Source organism: Phaethon aethereus (genome assembly GCF_964289735.1).
Source record: "Phaethon aethereus genome assembly, chromosome: 23".
Taxonomy (NCBI): domain Eukaryota; kingdom Metazoa; phylum Chordata; class Aves; order Phaethontiformes; family Phaethontidae; genus Phaethon; species Phaethon aethereus.
Genome location: NC_138599.1, coordinates 7,046,612 through 7,066,422, shown reverse-complemented (window position 1 = coordinate 7,066,422; position 19,811 = coordinate 7,046,612). Strand labels below are relative to the sequence as shown.

The window sequence follows — 19,811 nt, the reverse complement described above, 5'->3', positions numbered from 1 at the left end:
CGCTGAGGACCTGCCGTTATTTTTACCTTTTCAGGACTAAACGAAAGCTCAAGAACAATTACACAAAAGCCTGAGCTCTCCTCCCAGTCTCCTTGCATGTTTCATCTCCATGGCTCTGATTCTCAGTCTTTCCCTTTTATTCTACACCCAAGAGGAGCTCCTGCTCTTACACGAATTTTCTCCATGCCCACATAGCTTGTGTGAAGGCTGAACTACCCAGCCTTCTGCAGGATAACCTTTTGATGGGTACATTTTCACGGTGTCACCTACAGCTATGGACAATGACACCATCAAACACCACCCACAGCCATACGTCTTCCAGCTCCACATGGCCTGGCTGTGGCGGACAAAGCTAGATGGCTTCCACGCTGAAGTCACCCCCAACACCTATAAACTCAAATCCCCACTGCCAGGGACAGCAACAGGGGACAAAGCCCCAAAAAAAGAGCTGTTGACCCATGAGGCAAGGAAAGGAGATGTCCCACCCACAACATGTCCCCTTGCCTGGGCCACCTCCCCTTCTTCAAGTCCAACTCCTTCCAGACCAACCCAACAAGCCCAAACTTGCCCAGCTCGGTAGGCAGGAGACAGCAATCCCACCTCTCGTTAGGGTTCAGTGAGAGAGTGCTTCCCTCTCCTCCTTGATTACATGCTCAGTTGCTCTGGCACACTCAGGCGCTAGAAAAAAATTGATATTATTCTTAATAACAGCTCCATCGGGTTTGGTAGGAGGTAGTTAATGCCGAGCCTCTGATCATAGGCAGCGAGCACGGAGAGGGAGCGGGAGGAAGGCTTCTGCAGAGCAGCTGTCAACCCACCCTGTTTGTTTGCCGGAGACTAAAAGCATGTAATTCACAACTTCTGCACGCTGGAGAAGTTATCATTTGGAAGTTGTTGCTCTGCAGTGGCTTGACAGTCTAACAATACAAAATAAATCTATTCACGCTGCTTTGGCGAGACCAAATCCCGGGAATGTGCTGCAACAGCAGAGAGCAGTGATAAGTTCTTGTAACTTACAGCAACTCGGTGCTGTCCTCATTACCATATATTATCTTACTGCACACACAAGAAACCTTTCCAATGGACTTCACCGTTGCTGAGTTTTTATTCCCTCCTCTGTGTTAAAGCGGAAAGTACTTTGTGCAAGCCCAAAGCCCTCCAGATATCGCTGGGTTTGAAATGCCTGAAAGCTGCAGCGCTTTTGCCGGTTCTCTGGCCAGTGCAGTGGTGTTAGCAGCGTTTCTGGAGTCTTGTAAAGAGGATTCACGGCTGGATTTTGTGCTCTGTAATGCACAGGGACTTAGCACATCATCTCCTGCCAGTCTCCCTGTCAGCCTAGATAGGGTAGGCCTTTGTAGCAGAGCGGTGATTAAAAGGAGGGGGAGAAACTTCTGCATCAAGGGGAAGAGCAAAACCAAGGCAAATTCACAGACTTCAGAAATGAGGCACCAAATTAATCAAAGTGGACAGGGAAGGGAACAGTGCTCTGCCTATCAGTGGGATCTCAGATGCACCACTGTTGATGAGAACGGACAGCAAGACATCTTCATTTCACCTGCTCATGCTCGCAGAGACAGATGCAGCATGTGTCAGCGTGCATGGACTTGCACTGAGATAACACAGATGCCAATAAAGATGCATCCAGCCTGTTCGCAAAGCCTGCCTCATGTCATTTCTTGCCTCATCTCCTGCAGCTTGTGCACGATGGAGCTCTGGAAGGGTGCGTCCATGCCCACCGCTTCGCCCAGTATACAAGCCCTACTCTGTTGGCTTAAGCAGATGCGCTAAAGCAGATCTGCAATGCTTTACAGCAAGTGAGGGGCTCAGCTGAGAGAGATGCTCATCAGCAGGCAATCATATACACATGTGTAGCTGTGGGGCTTTTACAGAAATAAAAATGTTGTCTTTTAAAAACAGCTGCTCTTTGAGGATGCTGTGCTGAGCCCCGGCCCAAATGAAAACATCCTCACTCAAAAAAGGAGCTTGAGTTGGTATGGGAGCTGCAGGCATCCTCCTTGGGCAACTGAGCAGAGATGGCAAAGAGCATGAAGGGTACACGAGTGATTTCCTTCCAAACCGGAGGAATTGTAAAAGACTCAAAGCATCAGACTTAGCACCCTGATGAAGCCACTCTGCACCTCCTGTATGCAGCCCGTTTGACAATCTCTTTGGCTCTAGAAAGACTACTGGTGGTGCTAAAAGTTCAAGTTAGCAATTGCCAAGCACCAGCTTATCTCTAAAAGCCCTGCTCGGGGAAGGGCTTTTTGAGTTCTTCTGTGTGGGATTTAGGGTTTTCTCTTGTTTTTCCTGAAAATAAAGACTCTGATTGCACTGATGCAGGCAGCACTGAGAGCCTTCCTCAGGGGATGGATGAGCAGCTAAAGGGACCCCATGGTCAGTTCAGCACGTGATGTTATCTGTGAGACACACACATGCTATATATTGCAAACTTGTATACACCTGGAACTGATGACTTTCAACTTATTCCCTTGCACCTAAACCAACCACCTGATAAACATCAAGATTGCATCCTGCTGGTAACTCCTTTTTCCAAATCAGAGAGGTTAAATTAAGTTTGCTTTTCCTCTCTATTCCAGCTAGGCTAGAAATCACCCTGCCAAAATCCACAGTGCCACAAGCTGGAGTATCTCATCCAAATTCCCCCACCCTCCAAAACCAAGCTGGAAGCTTTTGCAGCTCTCAAATCCCAGTTCCCCGAGTTTCTGTCCGACTCGGATTCAAAATTTGTATTGGGATGGATTTTAATTGAACAGCGTCTCTTGGTTAGGGGATCAGCACACGGGTAACGATTCCCAATTTATTCCTATAGCTGGATGCTCAGTAAGCAGGCGACAGCCGTAAGCGTTTCTTGACAGGCGCTTGGAAATATAATGCGCCGCGGGTTGTGTTTCCTTCCTCTTAATGGGATGCAAAGCTCCGTTTTCAAAAGAATATGCTAACATTTTAAGCTCTTTTTGTTAGTATAAATGATAATGTAGTCAACACAAGGGCCTCATCTCTCCTTGAAGTGAATATAATTCTTATTCACCTTAACACATATGCATGAGGCTTGAGAATAAACCTTAGACAAGTTCTCCTTGAATGGGCTTCACTGAAGGCTTTGCTCCCAGAGAGGAGCTGATGGAGGAGTAAGCGAAGCTGTCCTCTACTGGTTAACCAAAGGATGGACTCGAGGCCTCTTAGAATTGTACAAGCTGATGCAGCTCCTCCTTTCCTACAGTGCCAAATGAAATCTTTCACTCTCAGTAGAATTATTTTTTAGAGGAAGGATGCAATAAATAATCTGCATGAAATACAGAGGTCAGGGTGTTGTCTAAGAGGTGAGGAGAACTTTGCTACAGGCAAATGACAGAGAAAATATGGAGTAAAGCTATAAGAGACAAAAGCTGTGGGTCATTAAGAGCATGAACCTCTCCAAACCCCTTCACTGTCTTTCTTCAGGCTCGTGGTGCTTACCCATTCCTAAGGATCAGGATTACCTCCATGTACACAGCCTCTCTCAGAACAAATTCATCCTGCTGTCTCTAAAAGACATTCATGCAAAAATATACGAGCGGCACTCAGATACAGGAAGAGAGGAGGCGTAGAAACCCTACAGGTTTTCCTCCTTGTGAGGTTTATGAAACCACTGTTCTCCTTGTTTTCAGCGCACGGGTTCCTCATCATACCTGGTTTACATACAGCCCACTGACAGATTCAGAAACAAACACGTCTTGATTTACAGGATTACAAAGGAAGGATCAATTCCACACTGTCAATCCCTCCGTTTCATTAGCGACTGATTGGGAGGCATCAAATCCTGTCTTCCAAGAGTCAAACCCGTAAACAAGACAACATTGTTAAAAAAAGAAAACAACTGCCAGATGCCAGAGATTGCTACGAGACCGCAGCACGAATAACAATTTGGGAAATAATTGAGCTATTCCTGTTGGTGATGAAACCAGAGCCCTGGTGGGACAGGCAAAAAAGATTTCCCAAAGTTATTAACAACTTAAAATGATGTTCTCCCTTACGGAATGAAAAATGGTGCCGGAAGGAGAAAAAGGGAATCGCTGGTAAAAATGTCCTCCCCTCCCAAATTTTCGATACAACCTCACCATTTCCAAAGCTGGGGAGGTGCTAGCTGGGTTCCTTAGGAAGGACTAAAGTCACCCATGCTTTCTCCTAATGCACCAACTGTCACGACTGTCAGTTCACCTCCTTTCATGGAGATTAGAATTCATTTGTAAAAGGAAAAGAGAAAAGTGAGGGAAAAAAAGAAGAAAAAGAAAAGGTATTTAATTGGCAACTGAATTCCTCATGAAACAAAGAGATAGATTCACGCAAAGAATAGGGAGAGCTGTTTTGATATCTGAATTTTAATGACTCCATGGCATCCCTATTTGTTATGTATCTGCTTTCGAAATGTCACGGCTGGCTCTAGTGGTAATTACTGAATTTCAACATTTATAGAAAAGCAGCACATACAGTATGGAGATAATTGCCCAGTTGGATAGTCATGAAGGATCCAGGTTCCCCCCCTCCTCCTGCGACTACAGAATTTCGGTAATTATCACTAGAGCCACTTGTTAAAAAATCAGAAAGCAGGTAAACAACAAACACCAGTGTGGTTTATTCACTAAAATTCAAAGAACACATCATCATATTGATCTTGAAATTACAAACTGCTACATCTTGCGAAGCGCAGAGCCCTTACGCTACGCCAACGTTTAGCATTGCTGTACGTCATCCAACAAGACATTTTCCTGATGGGAATTGTTATGTAATAAACATTATTGTGTGACATTTGCAGGTAAAAAAAATCGATTAATGACCAGGTTATAACATCAGTGATGATCAGACCACAAATTATGAGGCTTGGGGTGGATCAGATGCTAGCACAAAACATGAACCATCCACCAGGGATGCAGCTCTCCGAGGAACAAGATGCTTCAAAATGTTTTGGGGGTTTCCTGCTCATGTTCCAGCTTAAACTACACGTGCACCTTTGGCACAGCCTCTCCCAAAATGCTCCTGCATCCACAAAAAAATCAGAACAGAAAGGGCGGCTCAGCTCCCACCTGCACAACTCTTTCCTCTTCTCTTTGTAGGAAATTCTATCTCCATCTCACAGGCAGGAAAATCAAGACACACAGACATAAAAATCACCCTTGATTTCATACAATGCATCACTACGAGGGCCGCGATGGCAGCATATTCTCCATCTCATGCATGCACCACCCTAAGAGTCACAGCGGCATTCAAAGCAGAGACAAAAATGTTCGCATGACGCAGAATTCAGGTTCAGCTTCAAACAGCCCAAGGGTCTGAGTTTTCAAAACACAGAATTTTGGTACATTCCTATCTTTAATCAAAGCAGTGTACAAAGAAAACTCACCTGCTCAGAAGTAGGGATGTGTTAGAAGTAGGGGGCATGGGTTTGGGAAGGTAAACACACAGGTATATAATTAAAGGAGCAAAGACAGTTAATGATGGAGAATCTCCTGGCTTTTACAAAAGCAGTAAAGGAAAAGACCATTATATATACACAGGAGATAAGTGGATACAGCACAGATAAGAGTGACAGAGGGAAATTGGAGGCAGAAGAGGATAAGAAGCTGACACCGACACTTACAATATTTACTTTTGCATCTGTGTTCGCAAATGAAGAGGATGAGGATTTGGCTAAGTCAGGGATCAGATCCCCAGGGGGAGGAGAAGAGGAATTAGGGAGTGTGCAGATAACACAAGAAATGGTCAATAAAAGCTTAGGGGAACTTAAAACTGACACAAAGCATTAGGGACCAGATGGTAACATGTGCACAGGGATTCAACAAACAGGGGACGCAATGACAAAGCAGGACTTCAGTCTTAGGGATTTCCCTTAAAACGAGTAAGACAGGGAACAGAGAGAGCAAGTAGTTGGACGTTTATACAAGAAGAACCAGTGATCTCTCAAACACTCCATTACTCTGACGTCTCCTTCCCGGCATCGCTACAGGCAGTAGCGTGGATTATCTCAGTTGGTAACAGCAGTGGGTTTTTTGTGGGAAAAGTCACTAATTTCATTGCTCTGAAGGCTCCTTTTGAAATGCTCTTCCCATCTTTATTTGTACTATTCGAGGCTTAGCCTCTCCAGAAGAAAATCAAGATCTGGCTGTTTTCAGATGGCTAGAAACTAAATTTTATGTATCTTTCAGAAAAATCAGGCCTGAACCCGCTTTCTCAAGTCATCACTCAATGAGACAGTTCGTTGTAATTAAATCCACATTTATTTAGGACCAAGTGTAAGCTTTTGCTTAACTCCCTCCCCAAAACCAACACATGTGACCATCACAGAAGCTGGATGGGTGCCTCCTTCAATCAAAATCTTAATGCATGCTGGGGATATGTGGAAAGAATCAGCTGCCTGTCGACTGGGAGAACAGTATTTATTTGGAAGCTAATTTTTAAGGGGAAGGAAAGGCTTGAAAATGCCCAGGTTCATTAAGAACAGTCAACACGATCTCATGAAAAGCAGATCAATCCTTATTAACTTGTTAGAAGTCTTTGAAGAGATTACTTGACTCGGTGGACAAGCGAGCTGCAATTGGCATGCATCTCTCAGATGGACTGGGAACATTTGACAAAGTCCAGCCCGTGAGGCTAATACAAATGGTGAACGTCTGAAGTGACTGATGATGAAGAAAGTGAGAAAGTCACGTGCAAGGTGCAAGAAAGAGACCCACAAGGACGTGTCACAGGCTGAGGGACTGCTTCTGAGACACTGCATGAGGCTTACTGGGAGGTGGGTGAGAAGCAGCAGGTTTTGTAGCTGACATGGCCCCCAACAACTGCTTTGTTGTCTGGCCTAGACACACGTTTGTGCTGTAACACCAAGCTTTGCCTGTTTTATTATACCTCCCAGCTTTCTGTCTAGCTACCAACTCAGCTCTACAGCTCCCTGGCAGGACTGAGCACCCTCCTAAAGCTAAAACTTCTCCTGGAGCCAAGAAAACAGCAATCTGGCCATCGACGCTGATGGAAAGACTGAGTTTGAACTATTATCCGTACCAGGCAGGACCCTAAGTATGGACATCCTTCTTCTTCATCTTGCAACCATCAGTCCAGAACAATCCATGGTGTCTTAGAAATACACCCCATTGCTATTCCAGAAGGAACAAAGAGTGGGTAGGTAATAATCAAATAACACTGCAGAAACTTAATATCCCTCCACCATCATCAAGGATGAACGCTATCCAGATGAAGCGGTCAGAGGGGATAATGAAGTGTGCAGTGGAGGAGGCTGGGAGCCTGCCAGACAGTGGGAGGATGCTACTTCCTATCATTTTTCATTGGTAGAATTGATAGATTGTGCCGCCAGCCTCTCCCCCAATTACACATTCATCCCAATTAAGGAATCGCAACTGATCTCCTCAAGGAACGAAAGCATATGGTTTTCAGCTACGATGGAGCAACTTTGCTCTCAACTCCCGCAGCTGCTGGACCAGAAGCCCTTGCCCCATCTGATGTCCTTTTTCTTTCACACAACAGGAAAAGACCGTTTCTCATGTCCCCAGAGTGCTTTCTTGTTCTTGGGCGGACAAGCTGAGCTCATACCTTTCCCCCTCCTGCTATGCATCCGCGTGCCCACCTCTACTAGAAGACATCTACACCCTGCAGAGAGGATGATGCTCCAACCACAACCCCCTTCAGATGGCTGCTAAAATCCCAGGCAAGTCTAGATTGTGGTTTCCCATGTGGGTGGTGTATAAACTCCAGTGAGACGATGGCAATGCCAGTGATAGGCGCAAGATGGGATAGAGGAAAACAGAGATCTCATGCATGCAGCTTATGAGCTTGACTTCATAAGGTACGGCCCTATAAACACCCCTCGGAGACAAACTGCAAACTCCGATCTTACTAGACAACAGAGACTCCCTCTCTCACACCTGAATAAATACCCTAATCACAGGAGAAGCTTCAATCAGAGTCTACAACAATCCCACGACACAAATCCATACGACGCAGGGCTACATTAATGCTCGCAGTATGACTTGTTATCCACAAAGGAAACACTGCTGTGTGATAATGAAGGCATTCGATGGGGATTTCTAGATGAGCAACAAGAACTGCCTGGTCACTAGAGCATGACACTCGAAGCTGGGATGAATAAGCTCTTGATTGCTAACACCAGGCTACGTCACCTGTGGCTCCACTTAGGCACCTCCACTTGCCCACCACTGCCAAACTGGCCAGGATGACTGTGAGGCCATGGCCATGGTCACTCTCTACTGTTTTTCAGCAAAGACCTGGGCTTTCTGGCCACGGGACTCATGCAATTGCATTACCACCAATGCCACAAAACTCAAAGAGGTCACAGGAGACAGCAAGGCAAGAGGAGCTCATCGCAAGCGGACCATTATCTTGATTAATTGAGATAGGATAAGAGCTGTACAGGCCAATTTTTACCCACTCTTCTATCAAGAGGAACAGCTTACCTCTGTGGGCTTGTGAGCAAGCACTGAAGTTGTTTTTTTTCCCCTGCTTAGGATTCTTCATTAAACTGCACTGGCATTTCTGCCAGCACAGGGTCACAATTATGCTGCACAGACTCATTGTCTTTGCAAGAACAGCACGATCTCTGCAACAAAGGCGCTTTTTCGCACTTGGAGTAAAATTATGGAAATTCATTGTTTTGCCTGACGCGAGGCTGGGAGAGGAGATGGCATGGTATGACTTGACCTCTTCACTGCTGGCTGCGGCTGCACGTTAAAAGACAAGCCTGCCTAGGCACCATCAAGCATCAGTGTTTCATCTAACCTTCCTGGCTTGGGATGTAAAAAAAGCCCTTACTGAGAATAGGCTGAAAAAATGCCTAATAATTCTCCTGGCAGCTGGAGTCTGGGCTGGAAGACTTATTTCATTGTTTTCCTACTACCCTTTGCTCAGAAGAAAAGGAAAACATCAGAGAAGTTTGAAAACCCTCTTGTTTTCATGTTCTCTAGCATGGAAGGAAGAAGTGAACTTTCATCTTCCTTCAAAGTTGATTTTAGATTGGCGCAGTTCAGATCACCAGCAAAAAAAAAAAAAAGGTCATATACATCATATACATATGTATGTATGTGACCATCATTAACAGGGAAGAATTTGGGGCTGAGGAAAAGCACATGAAAAAAGTAGCACTTCTTCAGGCAACAGTCTGCCACCCACATGTTTTCCTTACTTTCTCCGCACAGATGAAAAACATTTTGAAATCCCAAGGGATACGTTTGGAGACAGTCTCCATTCACTGCCTATAAAAAGGGGATGCATCTCCCCAAAACACCAGCTCTCTTCTATTGGTGTGTGTCAGCAAGAACATAACTTTGGGTGGTTTTGGAAAGAATCAAAGGTTTATATGGGTGATGGGGGTGAGTGAGGGCAGTCGATGCTAAAAGGGAGTTGTTTGGGACAGACAATAAAAACTTCAGGCTTCAGGTCTTAAAGCAGTTTCTATCAATTAAGAGTTAGGACGGGACCTGTCTGGATGGCAGATGACCCTCATATCTGCCTGCAGCAGGATTTTCTTCAATCTTTCTTATAAATACCTAAAGCTGGCCACAGGCAGCAGGCAGCAACAGGACACAGAGGCAGCTCCTCGAGAGCACCGTAACGGACTCTAATTGCGATCCTCCCCGGCACCTTAGGAGCCAGGCTTGAGGCTGAGCAGGGACCATCACCTCTGTCCACCCCACTGCCAGTAGCGGGTCCAGTCCCAATGCATCAACATAGTGAAGCAGCTTTGCCAGGGACTTTTTTCCCCACAGCCACGCTGGCTGTGGTATAAAATGACACCACTCTCCCCCCAAATACTACAAAACAGAAGAATACTGCTAATGCATTAGACATGCATGACTACGGGAAGTGAATACTGCACCTGCAACCCCACACATCATGCACTTCTCATATAATTAGCCTTAAAAAGCTTTGAGCTTTTTAGGAAAGACCAGCTGAGTAACTGATTGGGGCTCTGCCCAATATAGCTGTAGGTGATTTACTCACTCCCCGCCCCGCCTTTTATTTTTAATATCATCACTTCTCTAAAAATAAAATCAACTTGACACTGATTAAAGCTGAAAAACCCCACCAGACCAGTTTCTCCGTGTGCCTGACTCCAGGGCCCCTTGATCAATTTGTTTTCCTTCTCCCCGCTGATCCCCGTGAACTCCTCAGCTCGGCTCGCTCTGCCCACGGGGGACAGGACTGGAAATGGAAGCACAGGTTTCCCCCCGGCATCGACCTGTCAGAGGGGGCTCTGTGAGCATCAGTTCTGCGCGCCTGCTCTTTGGGAACTGAAACGCAGCTTTGGAAAGGGAAACGAAAGATTTCTTTCCTATTCTCTTCCCTCCATCTCTTTCCCCCGCAAGCCTGTAAGAAGACCAGGGATGGAGGAAAATTGGAGGAAAATAGTTGACACTGTTTCAGCTAAACTAGTCTCAGGATGAGGCAGGGAGCATCTCCAAAGGGACGTCTGCCTCTGACCCTCACAGTAAGGAGCCGTTAATGCCTTGAAAACAGTGAGGCTATTTCTCCCACAGGAAATGTCCTCCCTCAATTAGCAAATTTTTCAGCCCAGATGGAGCAGGATGATTATCTACCATAACTATCACTGCTGCCTTCACCTGCAAAAGAAAGCCTGCCTGGTTTTAACCCTTCCCTCTCCTCCCTAAGCACGTCCCAGCTTTTCAGGTTTCATCAGGTCCTTCTCCTTTCCAGGCTGATCAACCCTGGCTTGTAAGTGAGGTGAGTAGCTGCAGCAGTTGCTGCTTCACAAGCTCAGGCCTGCAGCATCTTTAGGAGGTTGGGGGACAGAGAGGAAAAATAATACTTTCTTCTGCCACTGGAAACCAAATTATTCCCCAGCCAACATGCAAAACCCGCTCATGAATTAACCACCTCTTGCTAATCACTCCCACTTGATATTTATCATGGGTACATTTCACAAGATGAATCCTGTCACCAGCTTTTGCAGACAGTTGCCAAGTCCCAGGAGCAGCTGTATATCTTCATTAATAAATTTTTCGGCTCGCTTTGTTTGGGCTGGAGACTGCCACTTCCCATCCTGCCACCCAGTCAGTACGAGGCAGCATTGTTACCAAAAGCCACGTGCAAAAAAAGGCTTAGAAATTTTAAATGAAAACAGATGTTGAGAAATGCCGTTATCCGGCACATGCTACAGTAAATAGCAGTAACATTTCTAAGTGACAGGCCTTGGAGATTGGACGCTGCGAGGGATGCGTTCACAATTAATGCAAGGAGCTTCTCCTGCGGCCCTTCCACAGGCGGTGGGGCGATGGATTCGCGTCTGCTGCCCTCAGCGGCGGCTGCGGAGGTAACTAGGTGTGGGGGCTGAAGCCTGAGAGCCTCCTGCACGCCAGCAAGCAGCAACCACGGCGTCTCTTCAAGCGGAGCGACCTCTGAGGACCTGTGGCTTCAGACTGGTCCTGCAAACTCAAAGATAGGTATTCCCTTCGTATAGAGACAAAGAGGAGTTACTAACAGATAAACAAGACTATCTCAAATATATTGAGATAGTGGGAAAAAGCTAACAAGCACAGAATATGCTCCCTCTGCCATTCCCAAAACCATGGTTGAGGGCAGGTAGGTGGTACCAAGCTGATGCTCTCAGACTGAACCTCTTGCCAAGCTGTCATTGTACTTCTGACCTGAACACACATCATGACCTAACGCACTAACAGGGCAGGAGGGAGCTAAAGCAATGCTCCCAGACAGCCGGGAGAGGTGGGCTTTGCTTTGGGCTGGGTTCATTTCAACAGCCAAAGTGGATGGGTTAAAACCCTGGCACCAGATGCTCCCAGGAGCTGGGTCTGGGTGCCACGCCGTTTGCAAACAGCCGAGCAAAAAGCCGCCTTGTCCAAGCCCTGAAGCTTGGGTAAAAAGGTTTCAATCTGGAAGAGTGCTCTGCAACTCGTGTCCACCGTCACCCTTTCACGAAGCTTTGCTGTTTACAGCAAAAGCGTCATCGTGCAATGGATCAATTCCTTGAAGAGGTCGGCTCTCGCTCGTCAGGTCAGCTCTCTATTCTCCTGCTGGCACTCAGGATGTCCACATTTTCAATAAGCCAGTGCCTCTACAACATGCTTTATTAAGACCACTAGTGTATCTCATTGTGCCCGTGCGCGTAGAGCGACATCGCTTTTTAACAGGGAGCTGGGTGAATAGCATCCTCTCGCAACACACCACGCATGCTTTGTTCAGGTCTGAATTAAACCAAGCCAAACCAGGAAATTCAGAGTTTAAAGCCACAAACACTGCCTTGTATGTGCAGCCAGGAACTGTCTCTTCCCACCACAGTTACCCCGATAATAGGATCACACGAGTGCTCTTATCAAGCCTCCTCGATGCTTCGTTCTGACCATTTCCGAACAGTAACCATCCATCACACCACGCTACTCCCTCCCAGGGAGCCCCAATGCCGCTCCTGCAGAGCTTCACCGCTTCCCTTCCCCACCGGGCGCGGGCTTTGAAGGCCCGTATGATGAATAAGACCAAGCCTACAGGACGCAAAAGCAAAGGAGAAGAGGCATGAAACGAGAGGGCAGCATGAGCAACTGCTGGAAGCAAGAGCTGTAATCACATCTCCAGTGTGACTCTGGTTGCCTCACCACAACACGCTTCCCTTCGCTATCTGCCAACCACCAGCAGCTTTTTCTCTTCCTACTTGCAAGTCAAAAAGACGGGAAATTGAGGAACAGAGGAAAAATATTTGCTCGTTATCCGACCAATTAGTTGGTGGTAAAGACAGCAAACAGAAGCTAAGTCTCCTAAGCACCACATTTTTCTTTTAAGTGCTGTAAGCAAGCTAATGACTCTGCAGAGCACTGGAAAAAAAATATTGTAAGCTACAGCATTTTTGAAACCATGAAAATAATCTGGAACTCTCTGGGGTTTTTTTGGTCTGAAAAGAAGCGATGGAAATCTGTGGATTCTGGGCTACTGAGCTTTGGGAAAGACATGCCAAAAAGCTTTCCTCTTTTTTTTCCCCAGCTAGTCCTAGCAGGCAGACCTTCACAGGCTGGGCCGCATAACGCTCAGCAGCCTCGACATGCATCAGGCACAACGTTTCACACCATACCTGTCACCTTAGGGGAGTATCGATATTCCCTGTGTATTGGAGGGACAAGATCACTAATACCCCTGAGGACATGGACAGGGTCCTTCTGCTCCCCAAGCTCTATCTCGAAGTAGGAGGTAAGTGAAAATACATTTTGCACTCACCCAACTCCTGATGCTGCAGCAGTCAGAAGGGTTGCAAAATACCACTCACACATTGGACCACCTAATTCCCAGGAGAAAATTGGGGTTTGCGTCATTATTGGTTATTTAAGATGGGAAAATGCTTCATTATCAGGTCCAGATTTGACACCACAAACCTGTACTTTTTCCCCACAGGTTCTGACCAAAACACACACCTAGCACTAACACTATCATAATCCTGATGGCTTTGTATCATGGGTGTCATACAGAATTCAAATTATTTATTTCACTATCCCCACATCCCTCCCAAGCTGCTTCTGTCCCAAAATTGCCTCTTATATTTTCTGTGTACAGATAGTAATAACTAAAATAACCATGTGGATGGATATCATGAGCCTGGAAGGTAATAAGAGGCAATGACTCCAGTGACTGAAATGAAGGAGAAAGACAGTTAATGAAACAGAGATGCCTACCAACATGTTTTAAATCAATTCACAGAGGCAATTTAAACAGCCGATCCTGTCATCATGTTTAAAATATGTCAATTCTGCTACTTTTTCCCCATTTCCCTTTTGGCTTAGTTTCTTTCAGTTTTCCCTTTTGGTTTTAAAAAAAAAAAAAAAAAAAGAAAAACTCACTTTCTTGAGTTCACAGCTTGAGCTTGCAGAAAGACAAAAATCTACTGGGACACAAGTGAAGTAACTCCAATGACAGAGCGCCCTGGTTAGAAAATTCCTAATAAATCACCAAAAACAATTGCTGCTCCAATGCCACGTTTGACAAATTGAAAATAAATTGCATCAATTGCATGGGAGCCAGGAGAGCCTAGTTCAATATTTTCTTCCTAATATATCTACAGGTGGTAGGGAGGGGAGTTTTTTATTTATTTATTTATGTTTAACACCAACTAATAGCTTATTTATTTATGTTTAACACCAACTAATAGCTTATTCTTTTCTGATACACCAAGCTTGGTGATAGTAAATATTCAGCTCCCCACACTATTAATGCGTGTGCAGGCATACCAAAACACTGTGTTTCCCCTGTTCCGTGCAGTGCAAGCATCATGTCATTCAAACACACACAATTATGAGCTATTTAAGTGTAACAACTTGAAACCTGACATTTTTATTCAGCATTTTACCTCCATGCACATGCTCCTACACACACGCTCCCTCACCTCAGCTCCCTCCAAAATCATGCATAAAGCCAACTTCTTTTGCAGCACTTATTTTCAAGGTCTGTCTTTCTTCACCTATATGGCTTTACTCATAGCTTAACACCAACAATACCTTTTTTTTTTTCTTTTCATTTCTGCAGCTCCAACAAGCCCCACCTCTGACAACAAAACTCTTTTGAGCCTGCCTGCTCCGTCACAGTATTTCCACCTAAAAATACTGTCTATGCATGAATGCCAGGCAAGGCCAGGTGAAAAAAGGACAGTGATTAATCCTACATAAAGAATACCTCTATCTCCCTATGCAAACCTCTATGCAGGCATAAATGCATAAATTGAAAAATCATGGTCAGATAACATGATCATTCACACTAAATCAAGCATTGCCAAAGTTAAGACTACTAAAGCTCTCCCTGGGCATACTTCTTACACCATTTCATTTCAGGATCTCCAGCATACACACAATAGGCAGAGCTCCTTAAAGGAAGCATTTAATAGTGTGATTTCTCCTTGCTGCTCTATGGGTGGCCCCAAGCCTTGTTTTGCTGCACATTATTGAGACAGGGTGTTCTTTTTCTCTTGGGCTTTCCTATGGTGCTCATCACTGCAGCACCTGAGTCAGGCAACTCATTAAGTGAACGCTGTCCGCTCTGTGCACGCAGTGAGGGCACGGTCCTGCGGAAAAAACAAATACACTGTGATCGTGTAATTAAGCCTCTGTAATTAAAGTCTCTTATAATGCAAATGGAGACTGCATTCAGATATAGCCACCATCTCCTCCCCCTTGCTGCATGACCCAGCAGATACCATGGAAAAAAGGCAGACCCTGCTCCGGTTTTCTTGGCAGCCTTAAGGCTGCCAGGACACATGGGACACGGCCAGTAAAAATTGCCTCCTCAGAGGGAACCTCCCAGGCACACCCAGCCAGTTTCTGTCTTACCTATCAACCTGCAGTGTATCACACGCTCAACACCGTGCCCAGTGCAGGGAAGAGATGTTTTTCCAAGGTGCAAGGGTTTTTCCAAGGTTAAAAAGGCATTTTCATGACCCCACCAAAAGCACCAGTCCCTGTCCTGAAGTGCTCAGGCTCTGGAGCTACTCACAAGTCATTTTTGCAGCGGTCAAAACCAGTGAAGATGTATCTTCCCTATTAGCCTCAATCTTGGAAACGATCAAAAACATCGACTATGATTTCAGATAGGAAAAACCCAACGCACCAAACAGCTCTGTTGTCCCCATCCCTCCTTGTCCACCCCTCCCTGCAGAACAAACAAGCGAAGCCTGCGAGCCCAGGGAGGACATCTGGCCATGGAAATTTCAGCCCAAACACTTACAGCTTGGCATGGTTACAGGCAAGGGAAAGCAGAATCTTACGGGAAGTGGCAGGCAATCTTAGTAACAGGTTGTGGGGTAACGCAGCCGTACGCAGGGGAAATTTGCATAACAGTCAAGTCCTTGAGATATCTCCTTCTACAGGTTTCATATGCACACGCCCTAGATATCATATGTACAACTGCAAACATCTACTTTCTGACTGGGACCTGTTAGAAACAATTTTTAACAGCGCTGAGAGTCCTTACGGTGTTAGGTCAGTGCTTGTCGCCCAGCTGCCAAACACATAGCCGAAAACCCCTGCTGTCTCCAGCCCTCAGCCCTGGTGCTGCTGTCCTGACAGCACGTGGTGTTTGAGATTTGGGAGGAAGCCAAACCCAGTTGCCATGGCCGAGCACACCCTGTGGATGTTAATTTGTGCAATTATGATCTGGAAGCAAGTGGAAAATGGGATGTTTGGGGGCTATACTTAAAGCAAGCAACAAGTGGCTGTATCGCCCTGAGGGATGCAGAGATTAATTAGGACCAAGCAACTCCACCGGTCGATGCACAGCAAGAGCAGGTCCCACACCGCTGGATCGATGGTGTGGAGCAGGGATGTCTGCTTGCTCCATCATCATTCCCCCACCCCCGGCACCGGTGAGATGATGCCCTGCTACAACTCCTAACCCCATCCTGGGGAAACAAATAGTGACTCAGAGGCTTCAGCAAACCCGAATCGAACCCCCAGGGAGAGGACTGCGAGAACACCGCCAGCAAAGGACTTCGGCAGCCCTGCGGTTCACACTCCGAGAAAAGTGGGCTCTACCAGGGCCCTGCTAAAAAGCTGTGCCTCTTCCATTAAGGGAAGCATAATTCAGAGTCGCCAAATGCCAGGCAACAAGCCCATGCAATTGTGTTTGCGTCTCTACTCAGGGTAAGAAATTAGTTATCTGCCTAAAACAAGCAGGCAGTTTCAAATGCTGTATTTGTGTAATTTGCATGCCTCAATAATGTTTTATGTATTACGCTGCTTATAAGCTAAAATGTACATGCACGCTCCTGCAAATTTAGGTAAATTATGAATAAATTAAATCTTATCTAAATAAACAAGTGTCTTTCTGAACAGAAATGCAAGCTGTCATGAATATTTAAGTGGACAGGGATAAATCCTCTTCATACAGTGTTACTTCAAAGAGGATTTTAGAGCTTCCTGGTTTTTAGTTAGGGGAAAGTAAAGAGAAGAAAAGAGAAGGGGAAGGAAATCTCAGGCCCAGCTATTCTCGGGGGAAATCACTATTGAGAAATGCGGCCCCGTAGAGGCAGGCAGAAGAAGCTCTTTTTCTGGAGGCCTGCGAGGGGGTTTTTTGTTGTTATTTTCTACCAAAGGAAGACATTGAGATAAGGTTTGCAGGAAGGAAACTCGGTGGGAAGTCGAGCAGAGCCGACGCGTAGAGCCCTGTGGAAAACCAATGCCGGGAAGGGAGAAGAGGGAGACTTTGAGGGCAGAGTCAGCAACGTGCACCACCGGCGCATTTCTGCGTCCAGCACATTATGGGTTGCCTTGTCCAGCCCCACGAGTTTTCAGCCTGGCACGGCACCAAACAAGGACTCTGGGCAGGCGGTGCAACCTCCGAGCTTGTTTTTCTCAACGACACAAGGGAGATAAACATGCAAATAAGATAGGAAAGAAGAGCCAGGAGATCATCTATCTTATCTCCCTGCCAGAGCCGGATCCCTCCTAATTGCTCCTCCGCTGATGCTTAGCCCTGGTCTCACCCACGACACCAGGGGGCAATGTGAAGCTTAATTAACTGAAGTCTGTAAAGAGCTCTGAGATCCTCAGATAAAAGGTGTTATGGAAGGGCAGAGTGTTATCAGCTGGAAATAAACCCTGGATAATCTTCTCTCATCCAGAACTAGATGTCTCTTAATAATACCCCTCCGGCACTGCAGCGGTCCCGATTAAACCCCATCTGGTGCTCCAGCAGGAGTTGTGTGGGAAACAAGAGGGCTGGAGGTACAGACAGAAGCTTTCGTTTACTAATATTTTCTAGCACACATCTAGATTCCCTCATTGTCTTTAACCTGGAAGTCTTAACTCCTCCTGATGGCCCACAAATTACCCATAAGGCTCAAAGGATGGGCATGGATGCACAGAGAACAAAACCCAACTTGTAATGTTCAGGCAGCAAGAGAACCACCACCGAGCCATCAACCTGCCACCAGCACAGGCCAACAGAATAGTCAGTCCTGCTGCAGGGGAGCAATATTTTACACATTCTTGGGAAATTACAAAAGAATTATTGAGAAAATGTAGCCAATTTTATTTGGGCAGGGGAAAAAAAAAGAAGGAATAAAGGATCTGCTTAGGTGGATTCTGCTTTAGGACATGGAGGTTTACCTGCCTTCGTCTTGTCTAAAGCATTAGGGCCTAATACTGCTGGCCCTCAGGCAGGTGTGAAATGGCTCTGGGAGAGATCAGCCCAGCTCCTATCCAAAACACAGCACCATCTCTCAAACGCAAGCACCCTCGCTGATGAGCCTGGCTAGAGACCCCCTCATCGAGCCAAGGGTGGGCACGATGAACTGAGCTGTTGATGCCAAGGGCTAGAAGAGGAGCTTCGTCCACCAACACCGACGTTGGGGCATGCCAACGGGACTCGGTGGGTGTTTCCCCACTAGCTCCACCGACACCAGAGGCCCCAGCCTGCCTCCCCATCTCAGCAGAGACCCTTCACTTTGCACCTGCGGAGGGTCTGACAGCCGATCCCTCTCCCTGATGGCAAACCCACCTTTCCCAACAGCACCCCGCTGCCACGTGAGCCTCCAGCATTTACTTGCCAGTGATATTCCCACCTGCCTGTCACTGTGGCAGTTTAAGAAACAACAGTCAGTAGGGACAAGCTAAAAATGCCCCTAATGAGCCATTTCAAAGCACACCAGGGTTGCGTATATTAGACAAGCACGTATGGCAGGGTTATAATTTAAAGGTGTAGAATAAGCAAGCTGGCTTAATAATTAATGCACATGTTATTAGGAGATAATGGCAGCAGCACTGGAATGTGCAAAGCAACTAGTGCCATTTCAAACAGCAACACAGAGACACTTAACGAACTACGAAAGACATTGCTACAAGAATACCCCAGCTCCAGAGATGGGACTGGCGCCCTGCAGTAAACCATCCCATCAAATAACCACAGACACATCGCCTGCCCTTCCAAAACCACGACTTCAAATCCTGCATTGTCCTTTCTTTGCGCTCCTCCTCCTCATCCTACCTACCCTTCACCCATCAGGGTCACTTACCCCCTTACCAATGGGCAGGGATTTTGCTGCGGGAGGGAGCAGAGGCTGACGCAGGCTGGGGAAACAAAGTCTTCATCCAACCACGGTGTCCTGAAACACAGCGGAGGGGCAGCAGAAAGTGCTTCCTGAATGAATTGCTTCCCACCCTCCCCACAGAGATGTTCTCATCTTTCAAGATTTGAAAGAAACTGGGAGGAAAAGAGGAGGGGGAAGAAAAGATCTTTCTTTAAGGTCTGTTGGCTTGTCAGATCTTAACCTTTAAATCAAAAGCAGTTTTTGGAGTCAGACAAGAGCAAAAAGGCTTATGAAATTGGTGCAATTGGATATATTTTTTTTTCAGTGCATTCTGCATCTTTGCAAGTTCACAGAACCACAGAATCATTAAGGTTGGAAAAGACCTTTAAGATTATCAAGTCCAACCATCAACCCAACACCACCATGCCCACTAAACCATGTCCCAAAGTGCCACGTCCACACGTTTTTTGAATACTTCCAGTGACGAAAGTTACATGGATGAGTTTTGTTCTGAGACAAAGATGCTGTATAACAAAACCAGAGGCTGCTGTCTCAGCCCAGTGTCCCAGGGAAGTCGTTGAGTTTTGCCCTTCCTATAGGATCTGCAAGACTCAAGAAGGTACTTAGTGGCCTCCCACCTGCACTATTTGAATTCCACACTAATGAATTAGTCCCAGTCCTCCATCAGCCCCTGGGGAAACATCTCATCCTCGTTCCAGCTCAGTGCTTTATGAAAGCATAATTAAAAGTTCTAGCTGGG

The 19,811-nt window shown here is 46.2% G+C and overlaps 1 protein-coding gene across 1 annotated transcript in view; it reads right to left on the bottom strand.

The window, feature by feature from the left end:
* KIRREL3 (kirre like nephrin family adhesion molecule 3) overlaps positions 1 to 19,811 on the bottom strand; it is a gene marked incomplete at its 5' end in the record, with an annotated part of 342,172 nt that overhangs the window by 239,545 nt on the left and 82,816 nt on the right. The gene's annotated exons all lie outside the window — the stretch shown is intronic.